The sequence below is a fragment of the Lagenorhynchus albirostris genome, chromosome 1 (assembly GCF_949774975.1).
Source record: "Lagenorhynchus albirostris chromosome 1, mLagAlb1.1, whole genome shotgun sequence".
Classification (NCBI taxonomy): domain Eukaryota; kingdom Metazoa; phylum Chordata; class Mammalia; order Artiodactyla; family Delphinidae; genus Lagenorhynchus; species Lagenorhynchus albirostris.
The window spans coordinates 153,237,586-153,258,030 of NC_083095.1; the positions used below are offsets into that span (position 1 = coordinate 153,237,586).

At 40.5% G+C, this 20,445-nt stretch overlaps 1 protein-coding gene across 5 annotated transcripts in view; it reads right to left on the bottom strand.

Moving 5' to 3' along the window:
* The window catches only part of NTRK3 (neurotrophic receptor tyrosine kinase 3), a 372,854-nt gene that overhangs the window by 97,266 nt on the left and 255,143 nt on the right, over positions 1–20,445 (bottom strand). The gene's annotated exons all lie outside the window — the stretch shown is intronic.

The window sequence follows — 20,445 nt, forward strand, 5'->3', positions numbered from 1 at the left end:
TTGATAAAAGGCCCAATACCAAATGGAGCCCTATTGGATTATTTCCCAACATTCCCTCATCAAATGTATTCATTCATCCTCTTAAAGTTGCTACATCACAGAAACGCTTAGCATTTACATAGCATTGGCTGTGAGAAAGAGGAGGTTGATATACACAGGAGTCCTGGCACTGAGGTCATGGGTGGCTTAATCATGGGGAATCAGAGGCACAGAGCAATTGAGATCCTTGTCCAGAGAGAGTGAGAGCAGGAGGGGTCCACAGGATAGATGTCAGGGTGGGGAGCCTGCATTGTACCCACCCCGGTCAGGGGGCATTCTAGCCACACCCTCTATACCATTCCCCAAGGGGTGAGAAGATGTGAAATGTCTTGAAGCGTGCTGTGGGCAGGCATGGGCTAAAGAAGGGAGACTCAAGCAATGCCCAGCTATAACAGCCCTACCATCCAATGCATCACTGATCACCCTGGAATCCAAAGACCTATATAAGTTAGTGATGGTGCCAGGCATTGCTTACAGTTAATTGTCTCCATTTTATTTCATTTTATTTTATTGGCTGCACCACGCAGCTTGCGGGATCTTAGTTCCCCGATCAGGGATTGAACCCAGGCCCTGGCAGTGGAAGCGCAGAGTCCTAACCACTGGACCACCAGGGAAATCCCTCCAATATCTTTTAAAAGTTGATATTATTAACTCTATTTTACATGTGGGAAAACTAAGGCTCAGTAATATATACTAAAAAAAAAACAACCAAGTACACTTTGTGGCAGAGTCTGATATTGAACATTGAACCAAGTTTTTCATAACCTTAAACTCCTTATAATTAACTGCTTTGCAATATGGCTTCCATTTGTTGAAAATCAATGTATGGAAAAGGAGGCAGAAATGGGGGTCAAGGCCACAGTGATGGGGACATTCTCCAGGGGAAGCAGGGCTTTACCTCCGGCTCCTTCTGCAAGGCCTGGCTGGAGGGCTAGAGTGTTCCTTCCTCACTAACAGCTTCCCTACCAGGGAGCCAAGTGCCCCCCATGCCCCGCCACTGCCCTCCTCCAGTAGATGCCCAGCTCAACCCTTTCCCACGCTGCCTCATTTTCTGCAAGTGTTAGCCAGCCACACCTACCACTTGGTGTGTATTAGGACCTACCAAGTAAAGAACCCCAAACTCTATCTAGACATTGACCCCTTCATTTTGATGTTACTTCTGGGAGTTCAGCTTAAGAAGGATGAAAAGTAAACCTGATGAAAGAGAGATAATCATGAATTTGTAGAGAAGAGCAATTGTTCAGAACATAGTCACACCTAGAGCAAGAGTGTAGAATCTGAGAATCCTCCTGGGAGGCCAAGTACGGAGCCCAGAATTGCTCTCTCCCCAGCACTCTCCCCTTGGGTCACTATGTGAGCAAGAAGTGACAGGAAAAGGTACATTATGGTAAGGAAAATGTCCCTCATAAATGTCGCTTGCTTCGTTTGCTGCCTGTGTGGTGACCTCTCTAAGGTCATGGGAAGAAGGTCATCAAAGAGCCCCAGTGATCCCGGGTTATGACTATTGTTACGTGGTTCTGTACCTTTGCCTCCTGATGTGGTTATTGTTGCTCTCAATCTAAGTTCTTTCCTGCCATCAGATTCAGTAAAAAGATTGTGGCACTGAGCCACGTGGGTGAGACCCAAATGCTTAGACTTGCTGGCCACAAATGATCTAACTTAAAGCTCTCAGATCATTTCCTCTGTTATTCTGAGGTTGCAAACCTAACCAATGGGCCATCTGTGGCTCTGGGTTGTGTCTCATTTTAGCGTGATTTTTAAAAAATTTTTGAATTAGTTGCCAACATCTAAAAGTTGGAAGATTTCACATTTAAAATATCCCTATTTCTAGCTTCCCTTAAAAATCCAAGAGTTCTGTCAATGTTGGGCCAGCATTTCTGCACAATGATAATCAGCTAGAGCAAAGTGGTGGCCACTCCATTTAGACAGGGCATGTGTTCTCTAATTCGCCATATGCCACACCACTCCCTATTATCCTCCACCTGGTCCCTTCACTTATTTACAATCCCTGCATGGTTTGTCTTAGCATTTGAGTTGAAAACTTTACAATAAACATAAAGCCAGCACTAGGTTATGGGCTGTGCATTAAAGACCAGGGAATGCCCTCTCAACAAGCCTCACTGATTATCCCTATAATGACCTAACTTATGCTCCCTCTGGTTATGGTTAAAAATGATACACAGTGGCTGGAAACGTCCATCAGAGGGATAAACCTATCTCAGAAAGAGGAGATAGTTCAGGAATTGAACTGTATGGGTAAGAGGGCATTGTGTTCAGAAATCAGGTTCCCAAGAAGAAAGCATGCTAGAGACCACTTATAATGCTACTGTTGGGTGAGAAGATGGTATTTTGGGTATTGTATCATCAGCTGGCTGCACTTCCGCTTTCCTTGACACATGGAAGGCACTTGACCAAAGGTTACCAAGTGCCAGCTAGCAGGACTTTTCAATACAGCTGTTAAATTTCATGGGGTATGATTTGACTCAAAGTATTCCCATATCCTTACAACAACAAACATGCTACAAAGGCTTCTATAGGATATGCAAACGTACTTGGAACTGAAACGTCCCTCTTGTATATTTTATGGCTAAGAGTGCTGAACTGAGATCCCCAGCTTCAGTACGCAGCACCTTTTCCTGTAAAGTTGACTCAATACTGCTGGGAAAATCAATGATGAGACTGCCCTGGCCCATGTGCAAAGCTGGCTTCCAGCTGTGCGCAGATGCTCTCAGGGAGGAGGCTGCTGCTGAATGTAACCCAAATGTGAGTTAGCTCGGGGAATCATGCCAGGAGAAGTCACAGTGGGAGGGCATCCACACCTAAGCGAAATAAAAGGGCATGGAACACCGAGATTCTCAGACAAAAGCCAAAGGCTCTTCCCTGAAGGAATCTTGAAGGTTCTCCTGACTCTTCCCTGAGGAATACTGCAAGGCTCGCACTCAAAAGGAGGAGGAATGTGCTTGGGGGCTTCGCTCTTGGCATCACTATTGTCCCAACAATAAGCTGAGCTTGGATCAAAGGAGTGAAATATTAGTTCCAGAGAAAGGGAAATTCCTTCTACTCCAGGACCTGGATGAAGTGACCTCTTAGAATCAAAATACTTCACAAGCCATGGAGTAAAATTAGTCACCTGGTAAAACCTGTTTACCATTCTCAAAATTAACTATATAAGGGACAATTTGTAATACCAGAATATCTCTTGCTTAATTGAGAGGAGAGAGCGCCTCAGGTATGAATAACTTTTCTCTATGTTCACTCCCTCCCTGCACTTCAAAATACTTGTCTTTATATTCAGCATATTTTCCCCTTTTTGATTCTTTTGATTCTTTTCCAATGTTTGAAATATCTGAAATAAGAACGCGTAGAGATTATCAAAACTGTGTACCTACCACCCAGTATTAACAATTTATTACATTTTGATATCTTCTTTCCAAATTTTTGAGAGAAATAATACATGACACCTATGGTTGTGAGCCCATATGAATGCATCCATGATTCTGTCCCTAACCTAATCCCTCACCAGAGGTAATCACTGCCCTGAAATAGATGAGGGTCATTTCCAGGCATCTTTTAATAATTTGCCTGCAGAGGTATATATCTGTAAGAAAATTGGCTAAGTTTAAATTTTAAAACAAGGGATGTTTTTTCTAGATTTATCCACATTAAGACTTGTAGTTCTGTAACTTGTAACTGATGTAGTCTATCATGTGGCTATACTACAAATTATTTGTCTGTTCTACTAACTGACACTTATTTCCATTCTGTCATTACTCCAAAAAAAGTTGCAATAAATATTATTACACAAGTCTCTTTACGTGCATGTGGGAGAGTTTCTCTAGAGCAGCAGTTGGCAAACTTTTCCTGTAAAGGCCCAGATAATAAATACTATTTTAGGCTTTATACAAATCATACGGTCTCTGTTGCTGCTACTAAATTCTGTCATTGTAGTCTGAAAGCAGCCATAGACAACACAGAAACAAACAAATGTGTTCCGATAAAACTTCAATGATAAAAACAGACAGGAACCAGATCTGGGCCTTGGCCCACAGGCCACTGTTTGCTGACCTCTAGAGGCTTGTTACTCAAACTATGGGCATGTAGACCAGCATCAGCATCAGCTAGGAGTTTGGTAGAAATGGAGACTCTTAGACCTCAGTGAATCAACATCTTCATTTTAACAAGTTCTTCAGGTGATTTCTATGCACAAAAAAATATTTCAGAAGAATGGCTTTAGAGGATATCCTTATAATTTAGTGTGTAGAAATCCTTCACTGTATTGCTAAACGTTTCCCCAAACTGATGGGACCAACTCATATTTCTACGATCACTAAATGGATGAACGTCTTACCCTGTATCTCCACATATGATATTATCTGATGTGTGATAGATGTTATCTTCTTGTAGCTTTAAGGTGCATTTCCCTGATTACTGCTGAGGTTCACATCGTCTCAATTGGAGTTTCCTGTTCTGTGAAGTGTCTCTTCCTATACTTTCTTCATTGTGTTGTGTGTGTGTTATATGTGTGTGTGCATTATATATATTATGTGTGTATGTGTGGATATATATTACCTATATAATAATATTATATAATAATATGTAATATATAATACATACACATACTATATATATCTATACATACATACATACACTGTATATAAGTTGGTCTTTTTTATTTGTGGGAATTTGTTATTTATTCTGCATGTAAATTCTTTGTTGGCTGTATGCGTTGGAATTATGTTCTTTCAGTCTATGGTTTATCTTTTACCTTTGTATATGGTAAAATTAAAGATTTTTAAAAATTAATGTAGACAAATGCATTAATCTTTCCCTTTATGTTATTTATAATATGTATCTTAAGATTCTCCTCCCTCAATGTCAAAGGATATACTCTTTTCCTCTAAAAGTACTATATTTAACAATCTCTCTTAGAGAAGAATTCCAAAAATTTATGTAGCGTCTCCTCACTCAAGGAAATGGAGCTTAACTCCCCACCTTGTGTGCTGTGTTTATCAGCTTACTTCCAAAGAGTATGGCAAGGGGAAAACATAACTTTACAGTGGAGAATCCTGGTCTCAGCCAGGCGATCAGGGCTAGCATATTCAGTGATGCCATGTGATAAGCATGATATAATGTGATGAGGGCAGCACACATCTCTGTGGTCTTCCTCCCCAAAACTCATGACCCCAGCCAACAAGACTAAATTGGGAGGCATTCTGCATAAAATCTGACCTCAAAACTGTCAAGGTAATCAAGGACAAGGAAAGCCTGAGAAACTGTCACAGATCAGATGAGGTTAAAGAACCATGATTACTAAATGTAATGTGGTATTCTGAAACAGAAAACGGACATTTGAGGAAAAACTGGTGAAATCAGAAAGAAGTATTGAGTTTAGTTAACAATAACGTGCCAAAGCTGGCTTCTTAGTTGTGACAAAGGTGTCATGGTGATTTAGGATGATTACAATAGAGAAAACTGAGTGAGAAGTATAAGAGAATTCTCTGCATTCTTGTTGCAATGTTTCTGTATATCTAAAAGTATTTTAAAACAAAAACCTTATCTAAAGCAAAAAGTTCTACTTTTAAATTTCACCCACAATTTATAATTTATTGTGTGGCTGGTATGAGATTATTTTTCCTCATGTGGTTTTATTGAATAAATTCTCCCTTTCATACTGATTTGCAATGACACATCAAAAATACACACATAGCCACACATCTTTCTGTTTGTTTGTTTATCTATATATCTACATACATACACATGTATGTTTTCTGAGTGCTAAAAACATATTATTATACTTTGGCCTATTTGTCTCCCCATCTTAATTACTAGAACTTTATAATAAGTCTTTTTGTCTTTGTCTATGAGAGCAAATCTCCTCAACCTTCTTTTAAAAAAATACCTTGGCTATTCTTTGTCTTTCATTTTCTCATATAAATTATAGAATAAGCTTATCAAGCAAGTGTCTTCAAAAACCCTGCTGGGATTTTTATTGGGAGTGTATTTAATTTATAAACTTGGGGGATAATCAACATCTTCATTATATTGGTTCTTCCAATTTATGAATAAGATATATGCTCCATTTTCTCATTCTTCTTTTATACTCTTAATAGTGTCTTGTATTTTCTAGAAGATATTGCATATCCTTTGTAGAATTTATATTTTTTTGCCTTTTTTTGTTTTATTTCATTTTTGCTATTGTAAGTGTGATTTGTTTTCAGTTAAAATTTTCTAACTGTGTTTAGGGAATATATTAATTTGTGTTTACTGATCTTGTATTAGTAACGTTGCTGAGCTCTCTAACTTGTTCTAGCTTTACAAATACCTTTTGATATTCTATGTAGGATGATCATATCATTCACAAAAAGATGGTCGTATGTCTTTCCACAATTCTTATATTTCTTTTCTTGTCTTATTGCATTGGGTAGAATATCCAGATCATCGTTGAGTAAAAGTCAGGATAACAAACATCTTTATTGTTAACTGTTTTTTTTTTTCTACATGGTTCATAATGTTGGATTGTAGTTCATTTTGAGTAGGAAGGTTTTTTTTCCCTCTTTTCCTTTTGTGCTCAGTCATCATTGTCTAATGCTTTTGGTGGTGTTGTTGTTATTGCTGCCTCCACCAAGGCTCTTAGAACTTCAATTCCAAACCCATCCTATAATGATGGCCTGGGGCTCCTAAAGGGTGATAACATTTTAAAATAAAAAGCTGCTGAAAACAAAAAGTTCTACTTCTAAATTTCAACCAGAATTTATAACTTACTTTGTGACTGGTATGAGGTAATAATATAACTTTATTATTCCTCATGTTGAATAGTTTCTCCCTTCCATACTGATTTGCAATGGGATATAGCAGAACCGTCTTCAACTAGGTGAGTGGCTTAAGTCAGTTCATCATCTCATGGTTACATCTTTACCTCTCTCCCCTACCTCCTTAGGTTCAGAGATTCCTATTAGCTGTACTCTCAGATAGGGATTGGCAACACTATTTTTTCAGACTCTTTTCATCAGTGTGGAAGCCTGTCCCCAACCCATGGCTTCAAGCAGTGACGCTAGCCCTGATCCCTTGACAATCTGGACCACATATAGTTGTGCAGGACCCTTGAGAGCTAAATTTCTGTCCTTACTTTTTGCCTCCAGACTTGGAGCCCAGCCTGAGAATGAATGTACCTCTGCTCATCAACCTTTTGTTTCTGTACTATTTCTGACTCATCAGGTTACTTATCTTGCTCTTAGGCCCACATAGCTGGGTCTTAGGCCCAGCTATGTGTTCTCATATTTTTCTGTCACTGCGATGTGTTTGGAGCAGACGAGGTGCACTAAAGCATGAACCCACTGCACCATCTTGACCACAGCCTGATTACTTTTCTTTATTTCTGTATGAGAGAAAAATGTATTTTCTTTTTTCTTTAACTGGTGCCTTCAATCCTATCTCCAACTTCTTTCCTCAATTATTTCCTATCTCTCCAGCATCTTCCATAAATCCTGTTCTATTCCCCTTTCTGCAGAAATCTACATATGGTCATCTCTATCTTTTGGTATGTGCTCATGTACCAAATCCATGTGTGCCCACATTCCTAGTCTCTCACCTAGTAAATGATGGAGCAATGTCCTCCACTTTACATACCGTCTACTATCATCCCATTTCCTTAGTTCCTTTGGGTACCAACATTTTGCATGACCCAATTCCAACTGTAACTCCACTATCTCACAGATCGTTAATGCTTAACTTCCCATAAACCAAGTTCTATTCCCTCCACAGAAACTGACCTCTTGAAGGTCACCAATGGTTACTCCATAACTAGATTTTCTCCATTCCTCTTCACCTTGGTCATTCCACAGAGTGTGGTATCTCAACCATCCCACATCCCCCATGACACTTATAATACTGTGTCATCTTTCTACCTTTCCACTCCTGTTCTTTCTGTTGGCTTCTTTTCCTCCACCTGTACCTATGGTGGTTTCTCAAGGATCAGTCTTTTCACCCTTGGTTACTCAGAGTGTTTCTTGGACCAGCAACTGATAGCTTGCTAGAAATGAGGACTCTCAAGCTCTTACTCCAAACCTAGTGAATCAAAACCTGTATTTTAACAGAATCCTCAGGTGATTAAAGTGTAGGAATGCTGTTCTAGCCATCTTCTCTCTCTCTCTCTCTCTCTCTCTCTCTCTCCTTGTACGATCCATCATTAATGTCCACATCCGGGGTGTGACGTCTAACCCTTTAACTCCAGCCAAAAACTTTCTTCTAAATTCCATTCTCACGATGCCAACTGGCTACTTGGCATTTCCATTATTGTGCATCATAACCACAAACCCAACATTTCTATAATCCCCATCCCAAACAATTTCCCTTCCTGATAGGCCAATTCTTTAAAATCTCTACCATGCTTATAATCACCTAGGCACAAACTATTGGAACCATCCTGATTTCTTGCCAGTGTCTTTCTAATTTCCCATATCTAATCAAACATCAGGTTTCAATATTTGTTTTACAGTATCTCATGTACACATGCTTCTACTAGATTCCCTACTTCAGCAAAGCATGGCAGAAAGATCTGGAGACAGATTGACTGGCTATCAAATTCCTGTTCTACTACCTACCAGGTATGTGTGACTTTAAAACCTTAAGTAAATTACCTAAATTCTCAGAGCCTTGATTTCCCTTTCTGTAAATTGGAAATACCATTATCTATCTCGCAGGTGCTGTTGTGATTTAAAAAAAAAAAAAAAGCATCAGGTCAAAGTCTGGCACATGAAACAGATGATTAACAAGTACTGGTTTAGGCTTCCTCAACCCCCATTTCAATTTTAAGGCCACTGTTTTGGGGCTTTGTAATATATTCCTCTGATTCCAGTCCCTAGGTTAAGGTTTCTGACACACCATTGTCAAATTATGTCACTAAAACATCATGTTCACCAATCCACCACCGTGTTCAAGGGCCAACACAGATTGAAAGTGCCTTTCTATGAACCCCAGATGGCTTAGGCTGCCATCCTGGTCTTGCCACACCCTGTTTTCAGCCAGATATTCTGCCCTTGTTGCCCACCCCTCCCCTATTCACAATCTCTGGTTAGATAAACTCTAAGTTGACCATATCTTACAGTTTTTAGTTTCCGTCCTCACTTCCATGGTATTGTGCTGTCCTGAGTGTTTATCTTCTAACTTATTTTCCCCATCCAATTCCCATGAATTCTTCAATAACCAGCTCAAATCTCACTGTCTGTATAAGTCATTTGCCAGTTAATTGCGACTTTCTGTGTGATATTTCTTCTCCTGTTATCTGGAACTGTTTTAAATATAATATACAACAGTGAAACTATTCATGGATATATTTTTTTCATTTCTCAGTAAGATCATTTTTTAAAAAAACCTAACGACTAGTATTTATAAGCATTTACACATGCCCAGACAATGAGTGAAGTATTGTGCATGGACTTCCTCATCTAACATTCACAGCATCCCTATGAGGGGAGAACTGTTATGGTCCCTAGTTTGTGGATGAAGAAAAAAAGGAGTGAAGATGTTCAGTAACTCATGCCAAGTTGCCCTGTGAATAAGATGCAGCGCCATCTTGAATCTAGGCTTTCTCATTCCAGCTCTTGTGCTATATTGAATTGTGCTATATTAACCCCTCTGCTATACTGAAACCAAATCAGGAAGCACTTCCAACAGCTCCCTCTATTTCTCACCTGATGGACTAGCATTTTAGAGAATAGAAAACTTATTCTTTAGAACTGTGTGGTATGACTCGTGTGTGTGTGTGTGAATCTGTATAACAATATGCCACATTATTTTGACGTTCTACTATAGTATCTTGGCATTTACAAAGCATTTCTTCTTCCAAAACTTTAAATGGTTATGTTAACCTTACAATAACTCTGTTAGGTAAGGAAAGAGAAAAAAAATTATCTTAACATCAATGCCTCCTTCTTGATCATGTGGCTCTCCCAGAACCCAAGTCCTCAAGTCTATCTGCTATCCCAGGGTGCCTGACTTTCCTCAGGGTCATAGCCATTTTGTTTAGGCTCCAATGAGCAAAAGGCAAAGGCCTGAATCTAGCAGGAAATGTAATCAATAAAGTCCAAATCCCTGAGTGGTATAAATTTTAAGCAGATTATCTTAGAGTAGGGTATGGCTAATAGGATCAAGTAGCTGGCACATTCTAAATTTATAGCCCTAACAATTAAAGAATATAAACCTATGAGTTGCTTTTCTGACTTGGAATTCCTATGATTAGTGATAATGATGAAGGTATTGAAAATAATGGTGAAGGGAAAGATGAAAAGAAGACAGACAAGAAGGGTCCCACCATGTGTCTCTATAGAGCAATGGTTCTTAACCTTTCTTGGGGTTTGCTCTCTTTAACTAGAGGGAAGCATCATACACACAGAGACACACACACAAAAAGACTCATTCATTTTGGGCAGTGGCGGTGTCATGGTCTAGCTAGGAACCACATTAAGGGTAGTAGATAGATGCTATACAGGTCAGAAAGCATCATTTGCAATGACAGACACCGGCAAATGCAGATTCAAATACCTGCTTTCATTGAGCTCCAAATCTCCAAATTGCCAACACGTATTGAGGGGCCTCCTGTGCTCACGGGCACTATGTTCAGAGGTGGGAAGGGGAATACCAAGATGAGTAAAACCCAGTGACTACCCTAGAGAAACTTAAAATCCAGTGCCATGTACGTGAAGGTTAGACCTTTCTAAGCTTACCTAGCAATAATTTTTGCAAATATCTGAGTAGCAATTTTCCACGAGCAAAGAAAGAAAAAGAAGTGTACAGTCAACTAGGATCCTAAAATAAATTATTATAATGTGGGATCTACTCTAGCAAGTGTTGAGAGAAAGGTACCCACCCAGAGCTGTGGGAGTTCAGTGGGGGAGCAATCCCATGCGAGAGGAGGAGAGGGGGTGGGAAAGATGGTCACTAGGCAGAAATGCGTGGGGGGCATTGCAAATGGTGGGAGAAGCATGGGTGAAGTATAGCAAGTGGGGGATTGTTATGGGTTGATTTGTGCCCCTGCAAAAGATAACTCCGCTACTTCAGAATGTGACCTTATTTGGAAACGTTATCTTTGCAGATGATCAAGTTAAGATGAAATCATTAACACTGTCAATCAATTGTACTTCAATAAAAAAAAAAAGATGAGGTTACTAGGGTAGGCTCTAATCTAATATGACTGTCCTTATAACGGGAAATTTGGACACACAGATACACACACACACACACACACACACACACACACACACACCACACACACACACACTAAGAATGCCACATGAACCCGAAGGCAGAGACTCAGGTGATGCATCTACAAGGAATGCCCAAGATTGCTAGCAAAATACCAGAATCTAGGAGATACACACACAACAGATATTTTCTTAGTGCTTTCAGAGGGAGCATGGCCCTGCCGACAACTTGCTCTTGGATTTCTGGCCTCCAGAAATGTGAGACAATAAATTTCTATTGTTCTAATATGGCAAGTTTGTCGTACTTTGTTAGAGCAGCCCTAGGAAACTAAAAACAGGGTTGTTTTTTTTTTTCCAGAGAAGCACAGTATAATTTGGCTGGAACACAGCAGGAATAAGGGAGAAATGGGGAACCAGCTCAGCAGGGGACATTAGGAAAGCAGTGTTGGGCACTTCTTGTGGGTAACCTTATAAAATTGTGACACCTCCAATCAAGGGACGGTACTTGGGCTGCACTGTGGAAAGAATTTAGAAATTGATGGACAGATAGCTGAACACAGACAGATAGATAAACAAAGACTGATGAGGGATCAATAGATATGGTATAGGTGGATACATGGATATGAGATTTAGATTCAATGACGTATCAGTGAATGACCATGATCTTTCTACTTAATGTTAAAAATCAATTTCTAAATGTTGAATCCTGTTTCCCACTTTCAAAACAATGTCACATAGGCTTGGGAGAACAAAAGTCTTATAAATTTACAGGAGTTACACACCTGGAAAAGCAGTCCCAGGGACAGGGAGCCCCTGCTCAGGCAGACACACTCAGCCCGCACTTAGCAACTCTAGGTGACAGCTGTGGGGCACCTCCGCCCTTAGGGACCTTGGCTGAAACAGCCAGGTATAACAGAAACGACCTCATGCCTTAAAAGCAGGACCGGAAGAGCATTAGGGCCTTCCGAGGAATTAACTAGAGTGGGAGACGACCTCCTCAGAGCAGATTGCATTTGCTGTGAGGCTGGAAGGAGAGAGAAGATTTCTTTTTTTTTCTTTTTTTTTTAAATTAATTTTTATTGGAGTATATTTGCTTTACAAAGTTGTGTTAGTTTCTGCTGTGCAGCAAAGTGAATCAGTTATAGGTATACATATAACCACCATTTTTTAGATATCCTTGCCATTTAGGTCACCACAGAGCATTGAGTAGAGTTCCCTGTGCTATACAGTAGGTTCTCCTTGGTTATCTATTTTATACATAGTAGTGTATATATGTCAATCCCAATCTCCCAATTCATCCCACCCCTCCTTCCCCCCTTGGTAACCATAAGTTTGTTCTCTACATCTATGAGAGAGAGAAGATTGCTGAGAAGATGGGAAGGAAAAGTTATTTCCGGCAGAAAGAACTACTTGAGTGATGGTCTTAGTGGGGAGGTATAAGATACGTCTGAGGAGTGCAAGGAGGTCCTATTGGGAAATAAATGGAGATTAGCTTGGGGCAGATGTTGAAGGAACTCAGGAGCTTGAGCAATGGATGAGTTCGGATAAATGTGACAGAGGGGATGAGTGGAGAGGTAGGGCAGGGGCCTGCAAGCTTTTTCTGTCAAGGGCCAGATAGTAAGTATTTCTGGCTTTCCAGGCCATACGGTCTCTGTTGCAACTACGCAACTCTGCCAGCATCACGTAAAAGCTGCCACGGACAGTAGGTAATGAATGAGCGTGGCTGTGTTCCCATAAACTTTATTTATGGACACTGAAATTTGAATTTCATATCATTTTCACGTGTTACAAAAGATGATAGTTCTTTTGATATTTTCCTACCATTTGAAAATAAAATGATTCTTAGTTCCTGAGCTGCCCAAAAAAGCAGGTGGTGGGCTAGACCAGGCCCGCATGTTATAGCGTGCAGACCCCTGGGTTAAAGGGTGACAGTGGTCAATTAGGGCTGGGATCATGAAAGGAGAATCAAGGAGATGGATGCCAGAGAAATGCAAAGGTATCTTATGCAAATCAGGCATTTCACATCTCATTAAATGTGGGAGGTGGGAGAGGAGGTGGGGTCTAGGCAGCCCCAGGGCTCTCCAGCGTGACTGATGACAGGACCATTGGCAACACTGCAGAGCACCTGAAAAGGAGTAGGTATGGGAGAGCAGGTGATGTTTTCAGAACAAGCCCAGAAGAGCATCCTGCAGCCCTTAAAGGAAGTGTAGCAACACTTGGAATCGGAATTAGGAAACTTACACTCTTGACTTTATTTCATCAGACCGGAAGAAAGACACCTGTCCTTAAGCGATGCTCCTCAAGCAATGCACTACAGCACGCAGGGTAATTCTCAGCTCAAAGCTCTGTCGTCTACTCCAGTCAGAGTAGAGTTGCTTTAGATATGACAAGATCAGTGGAAGAACTGAGACTAAGTTAGGTCAATTTATTGCAGAAACTTTGTGCATTGATGAATTCTTTGGGGATCTCCCTGTTCCTATCATCCCCCAAGCACACCAGCTGGCTTAGGAGTCAGGAGATATGATTTTTAGGCTCTGGACTCTCACCATAGTCAATTAATTCAACACCTTAGGGGCCCTGTTTCCTCTTCTAATGAGGATGAGACTATCTTTCTTGCTTGAGGAGCAAAGAGAAAGGTGTAATTGCCCTGATTGTTCAACATGGCAGCGTGGTAAAGGGAATAAGCAAATCCTAAGTTTCACCTCTTGTTCTGCCAGCAACCAGGTGTGGGTACACACACAAGTGATGTCACCCCCTGAGCTCAGGCTTTCCACTGTATAATAAGGATAATTTTACTTCCCTTGGAGGCCCGGGGGGTTACAAATATGTATGTGAAATGCACAGGGCGGTGCCTGGCCACAAGCAGAATGAATTAGATTCTAATTCCAAATGTGACCCATAAGCAATGTGCAATGATGAAGCCATAGATGCCCTAGGAAGAGAGACAAGGCAGTGAAATGATGAGACATTGGGTTTGAACTCAGTTATAGAATCTCTTAGTCCTACAAATCCTTCAAAACTCCCAGGCAATGAGTGTGAGGACAGTTATATTCTTATCATCCTGGGCGACCCTTCTCAGCTTTATTATTCCACTAAATCAACAGGCTCTGGAAGGTATTCCATCTGCAAATATACACCCAGACAGACACAGAGAGTTGAGGGGTGCATGAGGTTTTTATATGACTGCATTTTAGCAGGTCATGTGTTCTTAATTCCAAAAACGCCACCTTTCCCTATTGTCACAACAGGTCATGTCACACTTCATGTAACCACCAGGGCTCCCAAAACATTTGAACGTGAACTGGAATCAGACTGTACGAATCACCATGTTTTCACCCACTGTAAAGACCTTACTCCTCCCCAAGTATCAAATGTGATCAAGTCTTACCATTATCTTAACATCTAGTACTTTTGATCGAGATGTGTGCTTTGAGACCTAGGGGAAAGATATGAAATTGGGGTACTTTTCCTTCGTAAGACACCTGGGGTCATGGTTTCTCCAGAGATGTGCCATAAGCACTTAGATAAAACCTGCACCTCTTCTGAACACTTGTGGACCCCAAAGTCCATGTCATCCCATGCAATTTGTACCAGTGGTGGCAGAATGAGAACTGGACAATCAAGCAGAGGGCCGATCCTGAGAGACAGGGAAGGCTCATGACCTCTCTAAGCTTCAGTTTTTCAATCTATAAAATAGAAATAAAACTTTTATACCTTCTCCCTCACCAGGCCATTATGAACTTCAAATAAGAGTCTGTCGGAGTCTGCCTTGAAAGAGTACAGGATTTCTTAGTCTCTACCTTACTGACATTTGGGGCCAAATAATTCTAGATTGTGGGCAGCTGTCCTGTGTATTGTAGGATGTTTAGCATCCCTCTCCTCACTAGATGCCAGTAGCACCCTCCATCCCTTTGGGACAACCAAAAATGTCTCCAGACATTCTCAAATGTCCCCTGGGGTGGGGGGCAGAGTCATCCATGATGGAAACCACTGTTACAATGTGTTCTATACCAGTAGAGGACCTCACCACCCGCTGTACTTCAAGAACTGGATAAATCAGTATCCTTAATGCCAACTAAAATTCTGTCTTCAGCCATAATATATTTTGATGCTCCCCAAAGCCATGGACCATTAATAGGACTGAGAACAACATGGCTGCCTGCTGCGATGTGTGTGCCCTGGCTGTCGGCAAGGGGGTCAAGGACGCCTTGGCTGCATGAGCTGTGGGGTGGTGGCCACGCTGGGAGCGGATGGCTACGCAGTGGTGGTGTGTGCCATGGCCAGGGAGCCAGGCTGGCAAACAACCCATATTGGAGTCTTAGGAGTGAGCTTAGTACAATTATATGAGTTCACGTTCTGATGCATTTTTTTAATCCATAAACTCATTGCCAACCACCCCTTATTATACCATATTAAGGGGTTTAATCACTTTTAATCAGAGTCTTTCCTAGATGACCAGAAACACAAACTAGAGAAACTTCAATAGCCATTATGCCAACCAAGAGTAAGACAGATTCCATGGGAGCAATCTGTCGTGCTGCAATCATGCTAATTAAGGCCCCCAGAAGAGTCAAGATAAAAATGTCAAATGAGATTTGTTCTGGATTTCAATGATTTCTGGCCTCACATGATCAAGTTCCAATAAGCCTGAGAAGAAAAGTCTTAGTGGGAGGTGGGGGTGGGATGGGATGTGTGCTGCTGGCTGTGAAAGCTGACCTGCAAGGCCCCAGTGTGATGTACTGGGATGGAGAAGGAAATTCCATCAATCCTCAGCAACGGAGTTCCCCAAAGGCTCCCCTTTTCCAGGCAATGCTGGGTCTCCCCACGGTAAGACCAGGCTCCATGGGTGCTTCTAAAAGCATCTCTCCTCCACCCACCCACTTTGTGAAGTGGGTTTGGGCATGAAGCCACTGACTTGCATCAAGGGGATATTTTAACCAACATTCCTAAGGGGTGCACCATTGGATCTATTTTCAGGTTGCTGGTGAGTGTAATTCTGCACCCCACACGCTGCTCTTTATGTGGTGCTATGGGAGAAGCTTCTGTTAGACCACAACATTTGCAAAAGTTATTCTTCCTCTGAACAGCAGCCTGTAACCTAAAATATTTACCTCTGTGCTTTGGCCATTAGGATGCCTGGAGCCAAATCTGCAAGCTTCTTCCATCATCAGGCACTTAACAGTCTAATCTTGCCACTAGTTTTATTTTATTTCCTTATACTTATTCCCCCTATTTCCAGATATTATCATTCCTTTCATTCATCTTGTCGCACTGCCTGCGTATATTTTTGCAAACCACCTCTAAAACTTTTTGCAATGAGACAGAATATCACTGAATAAATAACATGTAGACGTTTTCCCTTCTCCCATGTAAATTTCATTTCCCATGTGTTGAGCTATATAGATATTTCTCTGGAAGGGATACAGTGGCCACATCATAAAAAGCTGCTGTGGGTATGGGATTGATGAGTAGCTGAACTGGGCGAGTTCACCTCCAAGATTGTATCTCTGACACCTTGGATTGGCTCATGGAAGTCTGAACTCAGATGAGGAAGATGGCATTGGGACAGACAACAGAGGCTTACTGGAGAATGCAAATGACCCTTAGAGAGACAAAAAGAGAAAGAAGGAGAGAGAGAGGCTTTTATATTGTATTATAATATGATTCAGTAGAACTAGACACTCTTCTCTGTGAGACCCTACTCAAAAATATTGATTGAAATGCTGATTTTTATCAGCTCCTGATCCACAGACTTGGGGATTCTAAGTATCAGAGCTCAGACTTCTTGGTGTTACGATGGTCCTATTCAAGGCATGTGGATATAGGCTTTCTGTTGCTCCCAGTGGGATAACAGAGGAGCCCTGAGTGGAAGTCACAGGATTCAGGCACAGCTAAGGACTAACAATCGGTGGATATGTACCAGTATGTTCATTGTTCAAATGTAAAGTATATCCACACCAGTTGGTAACTAGTCACTGCGTTGAGTGGCCAAACCTTCAACACCACTGAGCCAGCCCCGGTCCCTCCTCTGAGAATCTCTGCAATTCATCAACAGGGCCCCATGCAAGGTCGGGTGTACACATCTGTTCAAACTGGGCAGCGTCCATGTAAGTTTGGGGTTCTTTTCAGAATTTTTTTTGAGATCTAATATACATACAATAAAATTCACTTTTTAAAATTGTATAATTCAGTGGGTTTTAGTATATTTCAAAAAATTGTACAACTATCACCCTATGTGATTCCCGAACATTTTCATTATCCTCCCACACACACAAAAAAAAACCCAGAAAAAAAATCCACACCCATTAGTAGTCACTCCCCACACTTCTCTCACCTCAGCCCCCATCAACCACTAAACTACTTTCTGTTACTAGGGATCTGCCTATTCCGGATAAATCATATAAATGGAAGCATAAAACATGATTTTCATGTCTGGCTTCTTTCATGTAGCATAATGTTTTCAAGGTTCATCCATGTAGTCCGACATATCAGTTCTTCATTCCTTTTTATGGTTCAATAATATTCCATTGTACAGATATACCATATTTTTAAAAATCCACTTTTCAGTTGATGGACATTTGCATTGTTTCCACTTTTTAGCTATTATGAATAATCCTGCTATGAACTTTAACGTACAAGTTTTTTCAAAGACATATGTTTTAATTCTCTTGAGTGTATCACTAGAAGTGGAGTTGGTGGGTCACATGGTAACTCTATGTTTAATGTTTTGACGAAATGCCTGTTTTCCAAAGTGCCTGCACCATTTTACCCTCCACCAGCAACATATGAAGGCTCCAATTTCTCCACATCCTTACCAACACTTGCTGTTGTCCAACTTTTTGATTCTAGCCATCCTAGTGGGTGTGAAGTGATATTTCAATATGCTTTTGCATTTCCCTAATGGCTAATGATGTTGAGCCTCTTTTCATGTTATTATCGGTACATCTTTGGAAAAATATCTATTCAAATCATTTGCTTATTTTTCAATTGAGTTATCTTGTTATTGAGTTGTAAACGTTCTTTATATATCCTGGAATAACTCCCTTAGCAGATATGATTTGCAAATATTTTCTCCCATTCTGTGGGTTATCTTTTCACCTTTTTAACAGTGCCCTTTTGGAGCACAAGAGTTTTCCATTTTGATGAAGTTCAAAGCATATATTTTTTCCCTTGTTGCTCATGCTTTTGGTGTCATATCTAAGAAAGCATTAACTAATCCAAGGCTACAGAGGTTTGCACCTATTTTTTGTTCTAAGAGGTTAATAGTTTTAATCCTTACATTTAGGTCTTGGATCCATTTTGAGTTAATTTTTGTATATGGTGTGTGGTAGGGGGTTCAACTTCATTCTTTTGCATGTGAATGTCTACTTGTCTCAGCACCACTGTTGAAAAGACTATTATATTCCCATTGAATCATCTTGGCAACTTTATTGAAAACCAATTGAACATAAATGTAAGGGTTGATTTCTGGACTCTCAAGTCTATTCTATCGATTTATATGTCTGTCTTTATGCCAAGTACCACACTGTCTCAATTACTGTAGCTTTGTAATAAGTTTTGAAATTGAGGAGTTTAGGTCTTACAACTTTGCTCTTTTCAAGATTGTTCAGCTATTCTGAGTCCCTTGCACTTCCATACACATTTTAGGATCAGTATGTCAATTTCTGCCAAAAAAGGGCATCCTTGATTTTTGATATAGAGATTGTGTTGAATCTGTAGATCAACTTGGGGAGTATCTTAGCAATATTAAGTCTTGCAATCCAAAAACTGCAACAGTTGTTAAATGAAAATAATATTTGAAAAAAATAAAGTTAAAAAGCATAAATAGGGAATTCCATGGTGGTCCAGTGGTTAGCACTCCGTGCTTTCACTGCTGAGGGCCTGGGTTCAAACCCTGGTCAGGGAACTAACATCCTGCAAGCCGCACAACACGGCCAAAAAAAAAAAAAAGTATAACTATTTATGCATTGATATAATAATGGTCCATGGGAGGTTGTGAACTCCCCATTAGGAAAAGTATTTACAGAGAACGTTGATAATTTTGGCCAGGTGCAGTGTAAAAGGGATTTCCTCTACATGAAGGATATCACTCCTTTCAAAGTAAAAATCTAAGAGCTGGATTTTTTTGAGTTTTCTCCACTCCTCAAGCTATTAAGAATTCAGGATCATACATGAAACTATACTGCCATAAAATCTCAAAGGACAGACATAAGTTCAGTCAAGGATGGATAATGGAAGACCTGTTCAAGACCTTTCCACTAGCAACCTGCCTCTGCCCTAACTGCCCTCAAAGAAATGGTGAATCTCTTGATAGTGTTTATGTGTGCTGACACTCATCCCTGCTGGATGAGGTTGCTAGGAATTACAGGAGGATGGGGGAGCCCTAACCCAACCAATACCCATCTACCACCAAACTAGGAACTGCCAGTTGGGGAATCTACGGGATCTCTGCTTTAATCTTTAGATTTTTTTTTTAAATATATATAAATACTGGAGTAACAAAGCAAAGCAACAAATAGGTGTACAATTTCATTGTTAACCTCATGTTGAAATGGAGAGGAACAGTTTTACAAAAGTAAGACCCAAGAAAAACCTGAGAGGCTATGCAAAAACAACAGCAACAACAACTTACTGGAAGCCCAGAGAAAACAAGACTCTTATGAATCAAAATACCCAGGTTCTGAAAAACCAGCAACAAAAAAATAAAAACAAGCATGACTAACCAGGTAAATCTCAGCCTATCACAATAACTAGAGCATATTTAAAAACACAAACAAAAAAGCAGACTCCCCAAGTAAAGAGAAGAGGAAGGAAGCCCAGAGAGCTTGGTAAGCAAGCCCAAACCAGACATTAAATGAGTCCTCAACACTCAAATGGCTTTTGAAAAACCCTCCAAGGCCAGGGAGAAGACTTTAAATCTACCAAGTGCATCATGACAGCATGTGAATCCTTAGTTCCACCCAATAATCCCAGAGCAAACCATAGGGCTAGGGTTGAGAAGGCAGCAAAGGAGATAAAGTCAATGAATGATCTGACTAATTCTTTACTGAGAAAATCAAATGCTAGCCACTCTCTTGTCTTTTGAAGCAGACTAATGTGGAACACAAACAGAATGCTCTGGATCTAACTGACAACTCTATGGAGATAAGTTGGAAGGTCTCAAAGCAGCCACCTCTGGGCTTTGAAGCAACTCTATGAACTTGTAGAA